General features: G+C 35.2%; 1 protein-coding gene across 1 annotated transcript in view; it reads right to left on the bottom strand.

The window, feature by feature from the left end:
* The window catches only part of LOC111086671, a 71797-nt gene that overhangs the window by 20395 nt on the left and 44971 nt on the right, over window positions 1-6431 (bottom strand). The window lies entirely within an intron of this gene.

Genomic DNA, 6431 nt, shown 5'->3' with positions numbered 1-6431 from the left:
CACTGCTAAATTAGGGACGGCTAGCGCAGATAGCCCTTGTGTAGCTTTGCGCGAAATTCAAAAAACAAACAAACTTTTGCAGCATACAACTTTGTCTGAAAAAAAATGTAAGAGAAATGAGTTATTTCCCTACAGAAAGCTTCTCTTATACGAATATTCCCAAATAGTGATTATAAGAAAAACTTTTGATCATTCGTAAGAGGCTCAAAAACTTCCAATTTTCTATCTACACAAAATAATAGAACTTTATGAAACTCCTTTTATAACTTTCATTTAGTGTTTTATGAGCATATGGGGTTGTGGAAAAACAACAGTAAAACCTTTTTATATTTATTTTTTGGTTAAAAAATGCATAAGATTATGAAGGCCAAAGTGTCAAACTTGTTAGGTATATAGTTATCTAGAGGTTTAAAAGCACGTATGGTTAAGAGTGTTAAACTGTAAAACATATTTTGATTTAACCAATGCTTTAAAAACATAAAGAATTACAATGGTTGGTTAAATTATAAACCTCCTTTTATTATTTAGTATTTAACGAATTGTTTAAAACATATGAGTTATAAACATTAATCAGTAAAACTTCCCATGCATTTTGGTCTGAAGGAGCTCAGCAGATACTGCACAGGGTTTAAGGTTTGAGGACTGAGGTCGATCAACATACTTCGAACTTCACGATGTTGGATCCTTATAAAGGTAACTATCAATCCAATTATTACGTTCAAAGACCCGAACAAAGCCGTAGTGACTGCAGTGCTGCGAGCTGACCAATGGTACAAAATTAGGAACGCCCACATCTAAATTCTACGGTTCTCTTATTTGGCATTTTACCTCACTAGCTGATCAGTAATACAAAATTAAGAACAACCACATCTAAACCCTAGGGTTCTCTGACTTTGCCGTTTACCTCATTAGCTAGTTAGTGGTAAAAATCAAGAAATAATACATCTAAACTAAACCCTGGTGTTCTCTGACTTGACTGTTTACTTCACTAGCTGAACAGTGGTAGAAAACTGGGAACAAACACATGTAAAACCTAGAGTTCTCTGACTCGGCCATTTACCTCACTAGATAATCACTGGTACGAAATTAGAAACAACAAAACACTCATCTAAACCTTATTTTTATCTGACCTGGCATTTTACCTCACAAGTTGACCAGTGATACAAAATTAGGAAATACCTCATCTAAGGCCTAGGGTTCTCTGACTTCGCGGTTTACCGCATTATATGATCAGTAGTAGACAATTAGAAAAACTAACTATAGACCCTAAGGTTCTCTGAGTTGGCCGTTTACCTCAATAGCTGACCAATGGTAGAAAATTAGGAACGACCACATGTAAATACTTAGGTTCTCTGACTTAGCCGTTTACTTCACTAGTTGACCAGTGGTACAAAATGGGAATATACCACATCTAAACCATGTGGTTCTCTGAATTGGCTGTTTACCTCAGTACTTGACCAGTAATACAAAATTAGCAACAACAACAACAAGCTCTACGGTTCTCTGACTTGACCGTTTACCTCATCAGCTTATAAGTAGTAGATAATTAGACCGTTTACCTCAATAGCTGATCAGTGGTAAAAAATTAGGAACGAATACATCTAAACGCTAGGGTTCTCTGATTAAACCCTCATTAGCTGACCTCTAGTAATTGAAAACGACTACATCTAAGCCTTAGGGTTCTCTGACTTGGCCGTTTACCTCACTACCTGACTAGTGGTAGAAAATTAGGAACGACTACATATAAACTCTAGGGTTCACTGACTTGGCATTTTACCTCACTAGCTGACCAGTGTTACAAAATTAGGAAATACCTCATCTAAGCCCTATGGTTTTCTGAGTTGGCCGTTTGTCTCAGTAGCTGACCAATACTAGAAAATTGGAAAAACCACATCTAAACCTTAGGGTACTCTGATTTGGCCGTTCACATAATTAGTTCACCAGTTGAAGAAAATTAGGAAAGATCACCTCTAAACGTTAGGGTTCTCTAACTTGATCGTTTACCCCACCCACACAAAAGTACATTTCAGACTGATGTTTTTGCTCGTAAGTTTAACTGTAAAAGTTCGACTTTTATATTTATCTGGCGGCTCTGAATCCCACATTTTTATCTGATTTTGGTAATGTTTAGTTTAAACAAATTTTAACCGCAATATTTATTTATTACCTAACCCTAGTTAATACTACTATATATAGTCGTAGTATTTTGTGTAACTTGTGTATTTTGTGTAATCATAAATTTGCGTTACCAACAACAGTGTATAATGCTAAGAAATAATAAGTTGAATTTACGTTTGTTTTCTAAAAATATGAAATATTGGCAATAACTAAAATGGGTGTTTAGAGAGAAATATAACTTTTTTGTTTATGCGTTGCGTATCAGTAATTTACTCGCGATGAACGATCGTGTTGACATTTTCCTGACGCGCCCGCTGTTAGTGACACCAAATGTTATGTTTTTTCACAATAGACGGCGCGCAACGTAATTAAAACATGGCAGCTGCGAGTGACGCTGGTTTACCGTCCAAGTCCACCATAAATGTGGAACGCTAAACCACGTCATCGACGAAATTTATTCGCGCTCTTTGCACTAAAGGTCCTGTCATCAAAATGGAAGTTGTTTATGGTAATTAGTTAACGGTTGTCGTATAACAACAGACTTTGAAAATTCAGATGACAATTCTATTGCATCGTCCCTATAGTGTTGAACTAATACCCTTCCATTTTTTCTTTTGTCCCTCTGAAGAGAGACTTGTGTTGACGATACTACCTGATACTTAATGATCTTAACACAGCTGTACGCATTGGGTTCATATATTTTAAGTTTACTGAATCATTATGAAGTTCATGGGATGATCGAAGAAAAACTGGGACGATGCTGAGACATGATGTTTGGTTGTCCATATTTACAGCATCACTATAGTGCGTTTGTTCATTTTATTTGTATGTTTGGAACAATGATAAATGTTGATCGCATTTTTGTAAGTTTCGAGTAATAATCCATGGTACAAATAATGTATATCAGACATACTTCACGTTTATGTTAACAATAATCAGATAACATGTATATAAAGAAGCACAAAATGATAAAAGCATATATTCCGGCGTTTCGAGGCATTAATTACAAATAATGTATATCAGACATACTTCACGTTTATGTTAACAATAATCAGATAACATGTATATAAAGAAGCACAAAATGATAAAAGTATATATTACGGCGTTTCGAGGCATTAATTACAAATATTAACTGTAGCTCGTTATATATTTCACAGAGTATTGTCTAAATAAACATAAAGTAAATCTATATTATAGCTATGGTAATCCTGAAATTGTACTTTATTTCTATTTCCAAACATACATAATATGATCAAATATGTGTAGAATAAGTACAAACAAGTTTGAATATTATTTAATAAAATATCGCTATTAGTTTCACTTTCCGAGAAAACCAACTTCATATGGCGGAGTACAATACTTAATATATTGTTAAGTTGAAAGACAATACCTAATCTATTGTTAAGTTGAAGTACAATACTTAATCTATTGTTAAGTTGAAGTACAATACTTAATCTATTGTTAACTATGAACACAGCATAATCTCAGTTTCACTGCTTCAGAAAACTTACTTCAGGGGATAGATTACATAAAATACGTAACACAACTTCCCGAAATTATGTTAATAAATTATGAATCAGTAACACAAATTCTAAACATCCCGTATTCAGAGTTATCTATAAATAATTGTTCGTCAGTTTACATGATTTAAAAGTAGCTTTCAAAATAGATATCTTGCCATTTTTATAAAATCAATAAGAATATAAAATGTGTGTCTTTATCAAATGATAATAGCCCCCAAAAAATTGCAAATTTATTGGATTTTTAGCTTAGAAATGAAAGTTCGAAGTACATTTCTAGTTATCTCAGCTATTGATGATGGAAAACAACATCTGATGCGGTTTATAAGTCTTCCACTTGGAGATTATGGCTAAATTATGTTTCATTATAGATTCAGTTTAACACAATTTTATTATTAAATTGTGTTTGAAACTAACCAGCTAATCATAGGTTTAAAGATGGTAAGATTAAATATATTAAGCTCTCATTTAGCAATATTCCATAGCTCGACAAATTATAACCAATAACGTGTCATCCAGCTGAGGACTGCTTCAAGCTGTATCAGTGAGAACCGGTTAAGGTACATATCCATGCACGTTCTGTCCAGTGGAGGGCTGTTAGAAGCTGTTATAGTGATAACCAGTTAAGGTACATATCTATGCACGCGTTGTTCAGTTGAGGGCTGTTTTAAGCTGTATCAATTATACCCAGTTTAGGTACATACCCATGCACGTGCTCTCCAGCTGAGGACTGTTTCAAAATGTATCAGTGATAACCAGTTTACGTATTCGACAGTATCAATACAAACCGATATTCTACACCTACATTACAAACAAGTTAACGTTATTTACCGAGTTTCAGATACGTGGGATAAAATCTTCCAGTTCCAACTCTTACATAATCGTTTCACACTATGATCAAGAGCTTTCATCATATTTCTATTAACGGTGAATACATAATAAGAGGGAATAACGTGGGAAATAGCATTTCGATAACTAAAACTAGTTTAGGTTCAACAAAAGAGGAAAGAAGGTCGGTATTCAGGTGCTTTGATCCATCAAGAACTGATATGTTAATAAGCAATAGAAGGCATGAGAGCTGTGATAAAGGAATGTTCCATTAAATAGTACACACTGAAGAGAATGAACATTAAAAAAAAACTCTCTATAAAATTTCCCAAGAAAATGTATTGAAAATAACACATTACTTCTACAACTGAATTCGTGAGTGAAAACATGAGATAAGAAAAGGATTCAAAACATGGCATTCTCTCTACATAGCTTCATTTTTAGGAGCCCCCAAAACCATTCAACACACGGTTCGGAATCAGCAATATCGAAATTCTCGTGAACCGTTGAATAAAGCAACAGAATCATCCAGGAATTTCTATTGCAACGAAACGCTAGAAGAACGTAAATGGAAATTCTTCTAATAATGTGTTATCACAGTTATTTTGATCTTCATAAATCAAACAGAAAGCGTTCTGTAACCGTTCTGAAACTTCATAAAAGTTATTTATTACCTCCGCCACCGAAGATCATGTTTTTGCCCCTGCGTGTGTGTGTGTGTGTGTGTATGTGTTTGTCAGCAAGATTTCTCACAAACGACTGAATGGATCTCGATGAAAGCTGGTCCAAACGTTTGGACTATGACTCATCTTAGAATTGATTATTTTTTGGAGGTTCAAGGTCATAGCAAGGTCACGAAAATCCAAAAAAGCTGTACCTGTTAACATCGGGACTAATTTTTCCCACTATTTTTGCTCAATAACCCAATACAAAATTATCTGATTTTGATGAAACGTGGTGGACATATGTATGTAGAATGTTCTACCAAAAATAGTCGGTGTTCGTTGATATACGAACGCATTTTCATATTTTTGAGAGCCGAATATGTTCAATGCTGTGTGTGTGTGTGTGTTTGATAGCAAAGCCACATCGAGCTATCTGTTCTGTCTACCGAAAGGAATCGAACCACTGATTTTAGCGTTGTAAATCGGTAGATTTACCGCTGTCCCACCGGGAGACGCTGACGTACGCGCTCTGCTGAGTGCCTCTCTAGTTTATCGTTACTTTTTTCGTTAGAGAACATACACATGAATTTTGTTCAAAATGTCCTCCTAGTGTCACATTGTTTTGTTAATTCTATTCAGCCTGTCTATAAGTATTCAACGTCACACTGTTTGAGATTAACTATTACGTGATTAATAGTAAAGCACGAAGCTGACGGAATTGTCACGGCACGTAAAACCATCTTTTGTCATTGTTGTTACCAAACCACTCGACTAATGACAGTGGCCGTTTACGCTGACTGTATTTTTGTATGGTATTCATTTACTGCATTGTATGTTCAAACTAATCTCACCAGTGAAATGATATTTGGGTAATTGTTTTTCTCCAGCCCTGAAACGTTACTGTAATGACGTTTTTCTGCATTTACAATAGTGCTTAGAGCGAGAGGCGAGTGCCTTGACGTCGTATCTTCTCCAAACTGCTAGCGTTAGTTGAACAAACGTAGACCAAATGCAGAAATATGTGAGCTTCTTTAAGTTAATTGAACAGTGATGTTATTTTAAGAAAGTATAATCTATATGTTGTCTAAATCAAATCTTTAGTTTGGAAAAATTGCAGTTTTTCAAATTCAACACTGTTGTTACGACAGCGGAAGTCTCGTGACGCTGCTGGCGCGTTGGCGCTGGTTGAGTGCGTGATGAGTTTCTCGAATGATCGGGGAAGTCCGAGTGGTTCGAGATGCCATCTTTGTTAGTATATAAGCCTGGCAGAAAAGCCAGCAGGCATGGATGAATGAAGAGC

Source organism: Limulus polyphemus, unplaced genomic scaffold, assembly GCF_000517525.1.
Source record: "Limulus polyphemus unplaced genomic scaffold, Limulus_polyphemus-2.1.2 Scaffold48, whole genome shotgun sequence".
NCBI classification, from domain to species: Eukaryota; Metazoa; Arthropoda; class Merostomata; order Xiphosura; family Limulidae; genus Limulus; species Limulus polyphemus.
Note: the sequence above shows the minus strand (reverse complement) of the source record. Positions and strands in the feature narration are given on the sequence as shown.